This window comes from Pseudorca crassidens, chromosome 5, assembly GCF_039906515.1.
Source record: "Pseudorca crassidens isolate mPseCra1 chromosome 5, mPseCra1.hap1, whole genome shotgun sequence".
Classification (NCBI taxonomy): domain Eukaryota; kingdom Metazoa; phylum Chordata; class Mammalia; order Artiodactyla; family Delphinidae; genus Pseudorca; species Pseudorca crassidens.
Window position 1 is genome coordinate 93922403 of NC_090300.1, and position 17933 is coordinate 93940335.

Sequence of the window (17933 nt, forward strand, 5' to 3'; positions counted from 1 at the left end):
GAGAATGGACTTGAGGACACGGGGAGGGGGAAGGGTAAGCTGGGACAAAATGAGAGAGTGGTAGTGTATAGATGGACATATATACACTACCAAATGTAAAATAGATAGCTAGTGGGAAGCAGTCGCATAGCACAGGGAGATCAGCTCGGTGCTTCATGACCAGCTAGAGGGGTGGGATAGGGAGGGTGGGAGGGAGGAAGACGCAAGAGGGAAGAGATATGGGGATATATGTATATGTATAACTGATTCACTTTGTTATAAAGCAGAAACTAACACACCATTGTAAAGCAATTATACTCCAATAAAAACGTTAAAAAACATTTTAGGGGCTTCCCTGGTGGCGCAGTGGTTGAGAGTCCGCCTGCTGATGCAGGGGACACGGATTCGTGCCCCGGTCCGGGAAGATCCCACATGCCGCGGAGCGGCTGGGCCCGTGAGCCATGGCCGCTGAGTCTGCGCGTCCGGAGCCTGTGCTCTGCAATGGGAGAGGCCACAATAGTGAGAGGCCTGCGTACCGCAAAAAAACAAAACAAAACAACAACAGCAAAAAAAAAAACACATTTTAGAATATACTAGTTTATATCTAAAAAAATATTGCAGGTGTTTTGATTTCCCTCATGAATATAGATGCAAAAGCCTCAGTAAAATATTAGCCAATAGAATTCGGCCATGTAGTAAAAGAATTATAAACCATGACCAAACATAGTTCCCTCCAGGGATGCAAGGTTAGTCCAGCATTCAAAAAAATCAATCAATGTAATTCACCATATTAAGGGACTAAAGAAGAAAAATCACATGATCATATCAATTGATTCAGAAAAGACATTTGACAAAATTCAACACCCATTAATGGCATGGATGTCTTTGGGTTTATCCTGTTTGGGGTTTGGTTAGCTTTTTGAACATGTAGGTTTCTGTTTCTTGCCAAATTTGGGAAATTTCTAGCCATTTTTTCTTCGAGTACTTTTTCAGCTCTGGCCTTTTCCTCCTCTCCTTTGGAAACACCATTGATACTAATGTTTGATTTTTTTTATAATCCTACAGATCCCTGATGCTCTATTTTTTTCAGTCTATTTTCTCTCTTTTGTTCAAAAAGTACTGGATAATTTTTACTGTTCAATCTTTAGTTCACTGATTCTTTCTCCTGTCCTCTCCATTCTGATGTTGAGCCCATCTACTGAGGTTTCATTCTGAGGTTTGTATTTTTCAGTTCTAAAATTTCTCTTTTGTTCTTCTTTATGTCTTCTACATCTTTGCTGAGGTTGTGTTTTCATTTGTTTCAAGCATGTTCATAACTTCTCATTGAAGCTTTTTATTTTATCATTCCTGTTTTAAAATCTTTTTCAGATCATTGTAACATCTCTGTCATCTCAGTGTTGGCACCTATTGAGTGTCTTAATCAGTCAGTTGAGAGTGGTCTCATTATTGCTGGGCAATGCTGAGTGTCCTGACTCTCCATGAAGCCTCCTCTGATGCCCCTCCCCCTGCCAAGTGATGAGGAGAAGGGCTCTCTTAAAATGCTTGGGTGAAAGGGGGAAGTCTGTGTTCTCTATATGAGCTCCACTGATCCTGCGGGATGGAGAGGAGGACCTTGTTACCATCTGAGGTGGGAGGGAGATGGAAATCCTGGCTCTCTACTGGCCTTCCTTGACACCACTCTGGTGGGGGTTTTGGGATGCCTCTTACAGCGTCATGAGTGTGGAAGTCTAGGCCTCTCACTTAGCCTTTGCTTGCATGAATGGAGATGAGGCCACAGTTTTCTCTATGGTATTTGACTGGAGTTGACCAGTTATTGTCTAAAAGCTTTTTGTCTTGCTAGGCTGCCTCTTTCCTGGTCCTCTAGCTAGAGAGACTAAGCTCTTTTGTCTGGGCTTGTTGGCATTTTCGGGTTGCTTGGCTTCTTTAGTTCCAAGTATGGGACGTATGAGGCAAAAAGAAAACCCAAGAAACTCACTTCTTTGTTGTTTCTTGGGACTCTAAATCCCTAGCTGGTCTGCTTCTTCTCTCAACCTCTCAAGTCTTCTTATGTTTGTCACATATATAATGCTCAGGGGTTTTAGTTGTATTCAGTGGGAGAAATAGGAAAATTATGTACGTTCCATGTTCCTGGAAGCAGAAGTCAATTTTTTTCAATTAATGTATTTTCATCAAACAAATGCTCTCTTCTTGAGTTTGAGAAATAAAAGAATCTAAAAAACTCAGAAAGGAACATGGACATTCTCAAAATACATACCCAGAATCCAAACACTCTTCATCACTGCTACCATTTTGGCTCAAACCATCATCATCTCCCATATGAATTATTGCAATTATCTCATGATTGCTCTCCCCTTGACTGCCTACTATCTAAATTTAATACAGCAGCCAGAGAGACTCTGTTAAAACATAGTCTAATCACTGTGCCCTAAATCTTTCAAGGGCTCCCTGTCACCAAAGCCAAAATCCATACAGTGGCCTATAAGGTCCCATACATTCTCCCCTCCCACCCCCATTTACCTCTGTTGACTCCTTTCCTCCTATTTTCCCCTCACTTACCCTGATGCTGCCACAGTGGCCTGCATGCTATTCTGCTCATATGTTGAACGTATTCCCACCTCAGAACCATTGCAGTTACTGTTTAGTTCATGTGGAAAATTCTTGCCCCAGCTATCCTCATGGGTAGCTCTTTCACCTCCTGCAGATCATTGCTCAAACCTCCTTAGGCCTTTCTTGATTACCATATTTGAAACTGTAACTACCCATCACTCCCTCTACCTACCATGTCCCTCTTCTTGCTTTATTTTCCCCACAATAATTTTCCTTCTAATAGATCATACAATTTACTAATTTAGTTTTTGTATTCTCTGCCTCTCCCCATTAAAATATACATCCCACGAGGGACATGCTGTCTCATCTGCTGTTTCACTGTGGTGTTGTCCACATCAAGAACTGTGCCTAGCATATACTAAGTGCTTGATAAATATCTGTTGAATTAATAAATGACCTATGCGTCCAAGTTTCAGTGAGACAGAAATATCTTCATGACACAGCAATAGCTCTAGTGGTCTGATGGATGGCAGCTCTGGTGATACAAACTGAATTCTAGTAAAGCTGCCTTTAGGAGCACTTAACACAGATCCTTGTTCTAGAGTTATGCCGCTATGTTTTTCAGATATTCTTTCTCCCTCTGCTTCTTACTGTCTTTCTCATTCTAGAACCACTACCAATTATGGGTTTTTTCAGTAATCTCCAGCCTAAAAAAATAACAATATTGAATCTGGTCCAGTGAATTGTCATCACTCCTTGGCTTGAAAAAGATCCATATAACAGATCATATTATAGTCCAGTGACCAGGGACCACCCTTGGGTCAGCCATGGGTTGAGTGGTATAGGATGTGACCATCTCAGCTGGACACATTGCTTTGAGTAGTTCTCTCAAAAGCAGCAAGTGGGCAAGGCAGAGGCCCAGAGAGGAGAAGATCCTTTTCTGATGTGCTAAGCCAGTCTGTAGACTTGCAAACATTTGTACAGATTTAAAAATGAAATCCTTAGATTCTTTCCTTGACTGTTCCATCTGTATACAAGCTACTCAGCCCACACACACCTTAGAAAAATGGAAACAAGATCATGATTCAGCATTTATCAAAGGGATCCCTGACCTTTTCGACATCCTGCCCAGTAGAGAACTTCATTCCCTGAAGAACTTAAGAATCTATGCAACAAATAGCAAATAGTTTGATTTGACTCGACTTTTATTTTTGAAATGAAATTGAATTTCAATACAAAACAAACAGAAAGGCTTTCCTCTTGGGTTTATGCATTGTCAGAAAAGTGACAAAACCCTTTGCTTTGCAGCATATCCTGGAGGGGCCCTACAAAACCCTTGAGCGTTATTGGGGGTGGGGTGCTGTGTCTCAGATCATATGGCCCCGCTGCAGTGCTTTTCTGAGCTCTCTGAACTCCCTTGGAAGCATACAAAAATAAAGTAGAAACATCAGAACCAAGTGCCGAGAGGCATGATAAGTAGCAGACAGCAGTTTGGAGTCGGTGTGGATTTTGGATTTTGGAGAGGAATCCTTTTCTGGCCCTACTCAGGCAAAAACTGTTGCCAACACACACAGCATGATTAGGCTCACTGTATACTCTCTCACTTTTTATGTAACATAATAATACATTATATACAACCTATTCTGTGATAAGCAGCTTTCAAAACACAGCAAAAAGATGAGAAAAATAATATTAAGCATATTTTCTTTCTTAGGAAATTTCTATCACATCCAACAGCTCTTTGTTATTATGCTATTCTGTGGGCTTCCCCCCCTGCCCCCCATATCTAGTGATGAAAGGAAAAAACTATTATGACTAAATCGTGATAAAGTTACTAAAGCCCAAAGAACCACTGGAATGATTTAATATGAGTATAATTAGTTTTGGAAAAATGGGCCAGTTTCAAATTTAGCACAGGCTTTTGTTTTCACTTTTCTTCAGAATCATTTCGTTTTCCTTACTGAACACAAGATATTGATTATTAAGGAAACATTTATTTACTTTTCACTCAATACCAATTGACTTTGAAAGGAGAGTCAAAGAGTTTGACTTTTGTTGGTGACACATAGGCAGGTGCTATTAAGCAAAATGCACATACAGATAGCTTAGCTTTTTCAGCCCTCCTACCTTATAGATCGTTCCTCTATAATTGAGTATGCTTTAATTTCCCTGATTAGAGTACAACACTACCCAAATTGAAAGGAGGTACATTAAATAGTAGCATGTCTGAGCTAGATGAATTATCTGCTGATGAGATTAGAATGACAAGTGATTACCATGCTTTTTTCATCTTCATTTGCCCAATTATCTTTACTTGTTTAATTATCCTGGATAGAAAGTGAGGCCAATAAAATGTTGAAGACAGAAATTTGTATCACTTTTGTACAGCTTTATACTGATAAACAGCCGCCAAATAAAATAATCAGGACACAACAACGTCAACGTTTAAAAAGTCAATTTTATTATATTGCTTTGTTAATATTTAGTGCACTTACTGTCAGAGCCATCTGAGGCAAGGTGAATCTGAGCAATTATTAAACAAAAGCCTTGAAAGAAGTTGTGCTCCATATTTTTGCTGTTCCCCCATTTCTCTGGCTGTAGTGCTGTGATTTATTTCTGCAAGAGAAACCCTGTTCATTTGGGTTGGTGTTTGAGTAGATCAGTCTCTGGAACAGGAAAAGTTACATTGCTTTTATTGTGTAAATCAAATTAATTCTGCACTTGTTATGATTGTATGAAATTCAATCCTGAGTGTGTTTTTGGAGGCACCTCCGCTTCCCTAGATGGAATCTTTCATGTTGCCTGAACATAAGGTCCCTGTTACCATTTTTGCTCCTGCTGCATGTTGCTGTTGACCTGTTTCTCACAGGAGTCCTCCCCCTGTTCTGCCCCAGAAACCTTTAACACCGCTCCCAATATGTCTGTGATTCAAACCCTGCTTCCATGGACATTTCACAGCCAACACCAAATATGGGGTCCCAAGAGTAAGGCACATATATCTGCCCTTTGAAGATACCCCCTAAACACCATCATCTCCCCCATGCTTGCAAAAGCCCTCTATCTTGTTCTCCTTCTCTCTCTCTCCTCCCCTCCTTACTTCCCTCCTTCCTCTCCCCCTCCCCTCTTTTTTGGTGTGCTCTCACGTCCCAGCACCAACTTCTCTCCCCAACTTTATTCTCCTTCAAAAGTATTTTGGCTATTCTTGGCCCTCTACATTTCTATATAAATTTTAGAATCAGCCTCTAACTTTCATGAAAAAGCCTATTGGAATTTGGATGGAAATGCATTGAATCTATACATATATTTAGGAAGAAATGATATCTTTACAACTTTGACTCTTGTGATCCACAAACATGGCATTTCTCTCCATTTATTTAAACAAACTTTAATGTCTTCCATTTAAATTTTCATATCTCTGCTATATTTACATAAAGGCACTGTTTAATTAATTAATTAATTTATAAGTGGTAACTATTTTAGGCTGTATTCTGTTACTGGTATGTAAAAATGCAATTGCTTTTGGTTCGATTTTTTTTTATGCCTAGCATTCTTATAAACTCTCTAATTCTAATATTTCTGTAACTTAGGAATTTTTTAAAGTTTATAATATAATCTGTTATTATAGTTCTAGTTTTTTAATTTATTTTTTCTTATCATGCCAAAAAGAATCCCACAGAATCATGTTGAATAGGAGCAATAATAGTAGGCATCTTTATCTGACTCCTGATTTTCTAGACTAAATGTCCTGAGAGGTTTTTTTTTTTGTTTTTTAATGAATAAATGTTGCATTTTCTTCATATATTGAGACCTTTAATGTGGTAAAGCGCTATCTTTTGTCAAGCTGTTTTTAATAAATTGCAGGGTTTGTTTTGCTAATTTTTTATTTAGAATTTTTTGTATCTATATTCTTAAGTGGGGTGGACGTATACCATTGTTATCTGTTTCTGCTATCAAGATTATCATAACCTCATAAAATAGATTAAGGACTATTTTCTCTTTTTCTGTTCTCTGGGTGAGAAGTCACACTCCCAACCTTTTCCATGTTCACCTCATTTCTTGATTTTTTTGTGTGTATATTGATTTTTCTTTATACAAATAAAAGTAAATGCAAGTATATGTATATTCTTATTCCTCCACCCCTGACTTTCTTATGCAAAAGACAGCATACATTATACACTGTTACAGACTGTGCTTTTAAAAAAATTTTAATCCATATCCTGAGAGCTTTTCACATTAATGCACAGTATGTCTTCATTCTTCTTTATAGCTGCATAGTATTCCATTTAGTGACTTTACCAGAATTCATTTAACAAGATTCCTATTGCTTTGCTGTTGCAAATAATGCTGCAGTAAATGCTGTGTAAAAATATCATTTCAAATATATCCTAATGTATCCATAGAATGAATTCTTTAAAATGGGAATGCTGTGTCAGAGAGCAAATGGATTTGTAATTTTTATAAGTATTGCCAAATTGCCCTCGATTGTGCACTGTATTGTATTCTTTACCAGCAGAGTAGGAGAGTACCTGTGTTCAGTAGGAAGACTGTAAACTATTGAGTCAACTTCTGTAACAGTTATAGAACATTTTAGTTTTTCTGTCTTTTCTTTAGTGCTGGTAATTTGTATTTTCCTAGGAATTTATGCATTTTATCTAAATGTCTATCCATTTTTGCATATATACATTTGGTAACAATATAATTATCTTTCTTAATATTTTTCTGTATTTGTGGACATGAGCCCCTTTTCATTCCTAAGACTGTGTACTAATGGCTTCTCCCTGTTCTTAATCCATCTAACTAGGCAGGGTTTCTCAACTTTGACATTTGGGGTCAGATGATTCTGTTATTGGGGGCTGCCCTGTGCTTTGCAGGAGTTTTAGCATCTACCCACTACATGCCAGTAGCACTCCCCACCCCAGGTTGTATTTCCAATCACACTTTGTTGTCAGACACTGACAAGAGTGTCCTCTGGGAAAGGTTGTGAGAGGGGAGAGCAAAATTGCTCTCAGTCGCAGACCACTGATCTAGAAGTTTGAAAGTATTATGCCTTATCAAAGAATAAACTTTGGCTTTGTTAATTCTGTTTTTTTCCTTTTTCTAATTAATTGCTGCTCTTACCTTTGTTTATTTCTCTATTTAGACTTATTGATGTTTATTTTTATTTCCAGCTTTTTACAGTTGATATTTAATGCTTCAGTTTTCACCTTATTTTTTTTCTAACATGAGCATTTAAGACTATGCATTTTCTTCTAAGTATCACTTAAAAACAACCCACAAGTAGGTGGAATTAGAGTTTAGTTTTAACTTTCATTATTCTTTTATCTATGGTCTATTTAAAAATGTTTTTATAATTTCCAAATTTATGTTTTTTTACTTATTTTTTTAAAAATCAATTTCTATCTTAATTGTCAAAGAACGTGTCTGTGTAATTCTGCTTCTTTGATGTATATTGAGGCTTAGTTTATGGCTTAGAATGTGGTCAATAATTTTCATAAATGTTCCATGTGTTCCTGAAAAGAATGTCTAGTTACTGAATATAGTTTTCTATACAAGTCCATTGTCTCAGTTCTTCTCAAACATTTTCATATCATGTCTTACTAGGGTAAATGAATGAGGTTACTTGAGGTCAGATGAGACTGATCTGTGAGGCTCAAGACACCAACTGTCTGCACTCCCTAGGACAGAGGGAATCAAATTCTGGGCCAACTTGTAACCCTTTCACAGTATAACAGTTTGCCAGAACATAGCAGCTTATACGTTTTGCATTGGGTCAATATTAACTATATTTTCTGCATCTTCCAAATCCTTATTGATTTCTTTGTGTATTAATCCATAAATTACAGAGAAAGTTGTGTTTAAGTTGATGTGGCTCAGGGCAGGCCATGACAAAATACGCCAAAGTGGCATATTGATTATTTTAAAGTTATTGAAGAAACAGCCAGTGCCAGAAGGACCCTCTGACCCTCCTTTGTCCCCCTGAAAGCAGGAAATAAATCTCCCATATGAAAGGTAGCTTCCCTGCACCAGGAGGTAAAGAGACATCCTTATCACCAGAGATAGGGAATTAGGGCTGAGAAGGCTGTGTAAACAAATTCTGCTTAGATTCTTCACTAATTAGTACTCAGACCTAAGCTTCTTTGTCTTGTCAGTTCTTCACAAATTTATTGTCTCTTTGTCTAAAAGGTATAAAAGCTTCCTGCTTTTGTCCCTTCTCTGAGTTTCAGGTTTTTGGGGACCCCATACATACAAAACTAAATTGGTTTTTCTTCTGTTAATCTGTCTTATTTTAATTTAATTATTATACCAGCCAGAAGAACCAGTAAGGGTAGAGGAAAAATTTCCTCCTTAACAAAGTCTCTTATTTTTATACTTTCTCCTTTTAGTTCTGTAAATTTTGGCTTTAGATATGATATTAGGTACATACAAATTAGCATCACTATATATCCTTAGTAAATGTTAACTTTATGAATTGCAATGATCCTCTCTATTATTGCTTTCTGTTTTCATGTCTATTTTGCCTAACATCATTATAGCTATGTCAGCTTTCTTTTGTTACTTGCTTATTATATCTTTTTTCATCTTTTTAATTTTTTGTATCCTTATGTTTTAGATATATTACTTGTAGGCTGCCTATAGGTGGATTATTCCTCCATTTTCAAATATTTGTGACATGTTATTCCTGATAAGTTAGTAGACAATCTCCTTGTTAAAATAAGAAAAATTGCAGTTATTGGCTTTAAGTTGTTCAATCATGATTGTCAGAGAACTGGAAAATGCCAGTGATTATTTCCTGTTATGACTTACTAGTACAACAAGTATTTATATTGTTTAAAAACACTGAGATGACAGTTACAATAATACTACCGGTTCAGGTAAGATAACTAATCAGAACTGCAAGTTTCTTTTGGTTGTTATTACAGGGCATGGCAACAATCTCTAAAGTCTTCAAAGTCTTACAAGAATCTTTTCTTCAAATGCTGCTTCCAAGGACAAATTTATATTAATAGACAATTAATTAACAATTTGGTAATGGTTATGAATATTCACAAAATCTCCTTTTTGCGCAAGAGACGAGATTGATGTGAATGTTCTCAATTTAATACCTTATCAAATCAGAACTTCTGAATTTGTTTTATGATGCAGAAAGCTCTCTATCTCTGTAGCTTAAGGAAAGAGGGGACATTTCTTTTAGACTCCTCTTGTTAATTGTGAAGACTGGTACTTTTTTTTAAGACGAGGCTTTGTAAACCTCATTACTTAGCATAAAAAATAAAAAGCAGGCTTGCGACCTCATTTTTATTTGCAGAAATGGACTAAGAGATGAATGGGATTTTACTTATTAACAGTGAAAGAAGGTGTATGTAGCATTAATCTTCCACATTCTGATACTGCAAATGAAGTATGTGTTATTCCTCATTGAATGCAAAGGATGCAAGAATGGCAAAATTGACAAAAAGATGTCAACAGACCCAGGCAAAGGTTTTCTTTTTTTTTTTTTGCGGTACGTGGGCCTCTCACTGTTGTGGCCTCTCCCGTTGCGAAGCACAGGCTCCGGACGCGCAGGCTCAGCGGCCATGGCTCACGGGCCCAGCCGCTCCGCGGCATGTGGGTTCTTCCCGGACCGGGGTACGAACTCGTGCCCCCTGCATCGGCAGGCGGACTCTCCACCACTGCGCCACCAGGGAAGCCCCAAAGGTATTCCATTTTTAAGGTAATCAAAGGTTTAAAAACTTACAGAGCAGGGGACACTGCGTCACTCCAGGTTAGAGGAAAAAGGAAACTTGCTTGCCTAAGTGCTCTACAACAAAAGGCTGCACACCTGCCTCCTGGTTAGAATCTGATCTCACTTCTCTATTGCTTTCCTCTGACCTATATCAGGGTTGAACTCTGCAGGCCACTTAATTTACATCTTTGCTGGAACCTTGTCTTCCAGGGCCAGATGGGCTGACTGAATTAGGTCAAACTGATAACAATTTTGTAATTAAAAGTACAGCAAGTGTTATTGTCCCTAACAATTTGATAGCAAGATTTAGAGTGACAAACTAGTTGTTTAATATTTATTTAAAATATCTTGCCAAATAGTTTCTTTTCAGTGATCTCTTAAGGCACAATTTTATTCTTTTGATTGTATTTCCTCTGAACTTGTAAATAATCAATAACGGTATGCAAATTTAGTTTTCAAAATCATATATAAAACAGTCTAAATTAAAAGGAAAAAGGTCTAAATTTTAATGTAGAGGAAACAAGTTTATGCATATGTGAGGAATTTCAATATGTATTTATCTTCCTGAAAACTGGCTTTTCTTTAATCTCTAAGATTATTCTGACTGGTATGGAACAGATACTGTGCATGGATATGTACCAATGGATCTCATTCTGCCAACCCCCCGCACCCCAAACAACACTATTTTAGCACTCCTTATTACCTGCTGGAGAAAAGTTAGCTAAAGAATGAAACCAAGATATTTGTGGATGCATTACTTAGATGAGGCCCACCTGGAAGTAACAGAAACATCAAAATAGCAATGGCTTAAATAAAACAGAAATTTCTCTCTCACATTAAAGAAGCTGGATATAGTTGGTCCAAGATTGGAATGATGTTGCATGTGTTAGGGGCTTAGGCTCTTCCTGTTGTTTCTCTGCCATCTTTAGCCTGTGGCTTCCATCCTGTGATCTAACATGGCTGCTCAAATTCAGCCATCACATCTTGTTTTTTTTTTTAATTGAAGTATAGTTGATTTATAATATTGTGTTAGTTTCTGGTATACAGTAAAGTGATTCAGTTTTATATATATATATATATATATATATATATATATATATACTTTTTATATTCTTTTCCATTATGGTTTATTACAGGGTGTTGAATATAGTTCACTGTACTATATGGTAGGACCTTGTTGTTTCTCTATTTTATATATAGTAGTTTGTATCTGCTAATCCCAAACGCCTAATTATCCCTCCCCCACTTCATTTCCCCTTTGGTAACCGTAAGTTTTTCTAATTCTGTGATTATGTTTCTGTTTTGTAAATAAGTTTATTTGTATCATATTATAGATTCCACATATAAATGATATCATGTGGTGTATGTCTTTCTCTTTCTGATTTACTTCACTTAGTATGATAATCTCTAGGTCCATCTATGTTGCTGCAAATGGCATTATTTCATTCCTTTTATGGCTGAGTAGTATTCCATTGTCTATGTATACCACATTTTCTTTATCCATTCATCTGTTGATGAACACTTAAGTTGCTTCCTTATCTTGGCAATTATAAATAATGCTGCTATGAACGTTGGGGTGCATGTACTTTTTCAAATTAGAGTTTTCTCCAGATATGTGCCCAAGAGTGGGATTGTTGAATCATATGTTAGCTGTCTCATCTTTATTCCAGCTAGAGAAAAAGACTACCTAAGTAGGCCACACCCAGCTTCAGGGGGGAAAGTTGTTCCAGCAGCTATGCACCCAGCATCAATTGCACAGGACAAAGTTAAACAGGCAAGGAAGACTGTATTCAAGACTGTTGCAATAGAAGGGGGAGACTGAACTCAACTCCACTGAAACAAAGGACTGGAAAAATTTTAGGAGCTGGGGTGCGGGTACACTTAGGCCACCTGTTTGCTAATTGGCCTTACCCAAAGGAAATGTAAATTTTCTCCTATCTCCATGACAGAAGGTAGTTTTACAACTTGGAGCAAGGTACCCACTAGAGTTAGGTGTCTACCCTCCCAAGGAGACTGAGAAATAAGGGCACCATCATCCTTGATGTTTACATTTCAAAGAAGTGGTTCCCAGGACCCTGAGAAAGACATCCCCTGGGTCCTCAAACTGCCAAGAGGCTCCTAAGGAAATTTATATACATTTCAAAGGGGACAAAGAAGTAATTTGTAATTACAAGTACTTTAAATTGAATACTCCAGGAGAAGGGAGGTCGGGGACTTATAGTCAGGAAGAGATCTGTCTAAAATTTTTCAAGCTGGGGAAATATTAAGCCCTGCTTGGTCACCAGTTAAAAAATCAAGTTTCTATACTGAGAAAGAATAAATGGGAGAATAAAAGTTGGAGAACTACTGACAGTTTGCTCCTGCTGGCTCAATAGTTTTCTCTCTCTGTTCTTTGAAGAAAGACTACAAAAACACAATAATGCTTAATTCAAAAATTAATCTTTCTATTGGTAGAATTTCAGCTACTACTATTGCTTGTGTGGTAAAGGCCAGTAGATAAGACTCTTATAGCCTGCTGAATTTCTTCCACCGCCAGGGTTGTATACTTCCCGAGAGTCAGCGGTGTTTATCTCTAAACTTGCTAGCTATACTTGTTATCGTAATTACATAAGATAATTATTATGTGTCCTAATGAAATGTGGGTGTGGATAGAACTTTCTGTACGATAATTAAGTTACTATTTTGCCAAGAAAAAAAAATGTTACTTGCTTAAAAATTGCTGCCAAATTAGATGTGGGTAAAGTTCCCATAAAAGTCTTGGAAGAAAAGGTCTAGAGGGATTCTGCACTTACATTTCATCACAAATGTTTTTAAGTTCTAAGTTCACTTTAAAGAAACTAAAACTGGGACTATAGACAGTGTTTTATGGGCAGTGAGAATTATACAAGATGGCATGGAACTCCTATCATAGGCTTTCTTAAGAAATGGTCTTGCCCTACATCAAAAGTTTAATAAGAAGTATTTATACATTTTAAGTTAAAATGCTAATGGTACCTTTTTATTCCTCAACATTGGACCAGTTTTTAAAATTAATCTACAAACTATTGTCTCAATCAAGTTAGATGAAAATAAAACCAAACCAAATATCTACTAACTCTCAAGGTTGGTGACGGGTACTGATTTGTTAAGAGAGTTCTTTATTATATCAAAGGCAGCCGAAGACAATACTCATTGAAACTCTTATTCTATTCTTTCCATTTTGATTAAAATAAAATGTTCTCTGATTCTAAATGAGATAACGTTCAACTCTGTGTTCAAAATTAGACAAAATTGAGCACAAAACAAGGTTTTAGCTTTAACATTGGGATTTTTTTTGCAAGTTTGTTTTGGATTTTGTCTTTTATGGGAGTGAACTTGACTTAGCATCCGAAGTCACCGAAGCAATGACATCTATTTCTTTCCCCTAAAATTGGGATACAAGACTGATAAAGAAGTGCCTAGGTATTTAAAGGCAAGTGGCATTAATAAAATACTAGCTTGTAAAAAAACACTTTAATATGAACATTTTGTGGTAGAAGTCTTGGTGTTTATTGAAAGCTACAGACTGTCAGTTAAGTGGACTTATATTTAGATTCGTCCTAAACTAGAGAGGTTCTTAGTATTGTGAAAACTACCATAAATTTCATTATTTTTCAACATTTTTAAGAAATACTATTTTTTCAATTTGTTTTAGTTAGCTTCTTTTGATTTTAAATACTAGAAATAGAGAGAGATCATTATGATTAAATAGGTAGGGTGTAAGGACAATCCAGAACTAGGGCCCAAGGTGCTTTTAACCAACTGAAGGTATCAGCTTCTTAACAGATCCAGCTCTGGACTTGGACTGCTTGTTCAAATCCTGAATCTATAACTTATTTGTGCAGTATTGGGCAAGTTAATCTTTATCAGTCTTGGTTTTCTCATCTGTAAGATTATGATTATAATAGCATCCATCTTTTAGGGTGTTACATAATTAAATTATGTATGCAGGTAAGCACTTAGACCAGTGTCTTGCACTTAGTAAGTTCTTAATAAATAATAGTTGTTATACTGATTTTCTAATTAATCTGACCACTTATAGAGTCTTGAATTCCATTCTCTACCAACTATCTCCTTGTGTTTACTCTTAGTTTCTGTCCCCTTGCAATTGTGCCTTGTTTCCCAAGGCCCCAGTTCTGTTTAATAGCATCCTTTTGGCTCAGCCCCCACTGATAACTGTCCAATCTATAGATTGGTTTAGAGGATGCACTGTGTTGCCATGATGTCTTAGGTGGTAGAAGCTGTGAGTAGGTAAGGCAGCTTCTTCAGAAGAGGTTAAAGGAACAGCAAGCATCATTACTAGAGCATCTGTCAAATTTGTATTCTTTCTTGTTATCTTCTCTAAATTTTGTTTAGAGTCTTAATATAAATTATCAATTCTGTTTATCAAGTGAAGGCAAAACCTCAGAGAGATTTAAGCATATTTCAAAACTAATCATCCTGCCTTTACTCTTCTAGAAATAAGTCCTTTAATACCAAAGGAAAATGAGTTATTGTTCCTATTCTTGAGATTTAAGTTGAACTTTTTGGGACCTTAAGATATTTTCAGTGAATATCTTAAGACTTTGGAATTCATCTGTTTTTCTAGTCAAAAATGTTCTCTATATTTTCTTCTGTACATTTTCTTTTTCAGTTGAAATGTGAAAGTTTATAATGATACTCATCCTGGGACATAATCTCTGAGAGCTGTCATAGGTGAAGTATATATATATTTTTAATGATTGCATGATGATCAGTAATTCATAGCTTATTAATTAACATTTCAAAGAGTCCTGATTAGGTTATAGAATTACACAAAATTACACTAAAAATATACTGTAAAATTACACTAAAGTGAAATGAGGTGCTTGGGGTTCTGCTTCTCATCAAGATAGAATAACATCTTGGATTTATCCTCTCACTTGAATATATTCCCTCCCACTTTAAACAACTAAAATCCAGACAACGTATATAAGACAATGATACTCAAGACTTTGAACATCAGGCAATGAAGAAAAATGATCCCTGAAAGATGGGAAATAAATGAGGTGAACCCTACTATTGCCCTATCTTATTGCCTGGAGAAAGTTTTCAGGCCCTAGAGCAGGTAGAGGGAGTGTAAGTATTGACCACTGATCTGAACTGAGGAGATGAAGCTGCAGGTCAAGAGAAACCAAGAAGGCAGAGTACTGAATAGGAAAAAGCTGCATATAGAAAGAACTCTGGAGCTGTGTAAAGAGTCCGCACTGAGGATTCAGCTGAATACTGATCAGTGCATGCATGTAAGAAAACTAGCAAAGCTTGGGGAAAGACCTAGAAAAAAGAGTAGAGAAAACAGTGCCTATGGCTCACAAAAGGCTGGGAATAGTACTTGTTTTCAACAGCTGGGGTGAAAAACCTCATAATTCAGAGGGTCAGAATAGCTTTTTACCTAAGTTAAATTCAGCCTATTACTGAGGCAAGACCCTACTCTGGTCCTGCTTAACAAAGTTTAAAAAGCAAGACTCTAAAGGATCAATTTGTGTCCAAGTAACTTGACCATTCCCAGAACAAAACTCAAGAATATCATAGGATTACAAAAATATCTATCAGCAAACAAAGTAAAATTCACAGTATTTTCTGCCTAATGAAAAATTACCAAGAATTTTTGAAAGTAGGAAAATACAACCCAGAATGAGAAAAATCAATCAGTTGAAACTCTGAATGACAGATGATAGAATTAGATAAAAACATTAAAACAGTTGTTATAACTGTATTCAATATGTACAAGAAGTTAGAAGATTAAACATGTTTGATAGAGACATGAAAGATGCAAGAAGAAAATACCCAAACTGAATTTATAGAGATAAAAACTAAATTGTCTGAGATTAAAAATATCTCTCAGGGATTATTGACAGACATTTTAGAATTAGTGACCTTGAAGACACAGCAAGAGAAATTATCCAAAATAAAACACAGAAAAAAAAAAAAGACTGAAATAAACATAAGTAAAATGTGGGATAATTTGCAAGTAGTTGAAGAACCTGGAAATGGGGAATGGGATAAAAAATATATTTAAAAAAATATTGCATATTGTTTAAAACCAGTGATAAAAAAAATCTTAAAACAATCAATCAGAGAAGAATAAGAACACAGAGGGACAAAGACAAGTATGACACCAGATTTTTCTTCAGAAACAATGCAACTAAGAAATCCATAGAACAGTATCTTTAAATCGCTGAAAGAAACATAGTCAACTCAACCTTGAAATTTTTTACCCAATGAAAATATCTTTCAAAAATGAAGGCAGATAAAGACTTTCTCAGATACATAAATGCTGAGGGAATTCATCACCAGCAGGCTTGAAAAATAAATGTTAAAGGAAGTCCTTTAAGCTGAAGAATACTGATACTAGATGGAAGTCTGGATCTATACAAAGCATTGAGGGGTTTTAGAAATGTTAACTACAGGGCTAAACATGAAGACTTTTTTTTTTTTATTATTTAAGCCTTTTAAAAAGATAATTGGGGCTTCCCTGGTGGCGCAGTGGTTGAGAGTCCGCCTGCCGATGCAGGGGACACGGATTCGTGCCCGGGTCCGGGAAGATCCCACATGCCGCGGAGCAGCTGGGCCCGTGAGCCATGGCCGCTGAGCCTGCGCGTCCGGAGCCTGTGCTTCGCAACGGGAGAGGCCACAACAGTGAGAGGCCCGCGTACCGCGTAAAAAAAAAAAAAAAAGATAATTGGCCTTTTAAAGTAAAAAGTAATAACAATGCATAAAATGTATAAAACCCGGAGCACAAAGGTCAGAGGAGGGAAGTAAAAGTTCACTGTTTTAAGATTTAAAGAGGTATTCTATCATTTGAATGTAGACTGTAATGAGTTAGAGATGTTTATTAATAACTCTAAGACATTACTAAAATAACACAACATAGATTTGTAACTAATTATCCAACAATGAAGATAAAATGGAATCATAAAAAAAATACTTATGTAATCTAGGAGAAGTCATAAAAAGAGGAAAAAATAAAGAACAGATGGGACAAATAAAAAACAGATATCAAGAGTGTTGCTTTTAACCCAACCATATCAATAATTGCATTAAATGAAAATAGGTTAAACATCCCAATTAAATGAGAGATTTTCAGACTGGATTTTTTAAAAAAGTAAAACTATATGTTGCCTACAAAAAATGCATTTTAACTATAAAAATGTAACTAGGTTGAAAAAGGATATAAAAAGATATTTCATGCTAACATTAATCAAAAGCTAGAATAACAATATTAATATTAGACAAAGTAGATTTCAGAGAAAACAATACTACCAAGGATAAAGAGGGTCATTTCATAGTGTTAAAGATTAAATTCATCAAAAAAATAGTGCATTTGAACATGTGTGCCCCTAATAATAGAGCTTCAAAAAACATGAAGCAACAACTGACAGAATAGTATGGAGAAATAGGCAAATGTACAGTTATAGTCAGAGATTTCAACATTCCCCTCTCAATAATTGATAGAACAAGTAGGCAAAATCAGTGAGGATATAGAAGACTTGAAAAGCTCTATCAACCAAATTGGCCTAATTGACATTTATAGAACACTCTACCAACAACAATAGAATATACATCTTTTTTTTCAAGTGTACACCATCGTCCATCAAGATAGACTATATTCTGACAATAAAGAAAGGCTCAATAAATATAAAAAGAT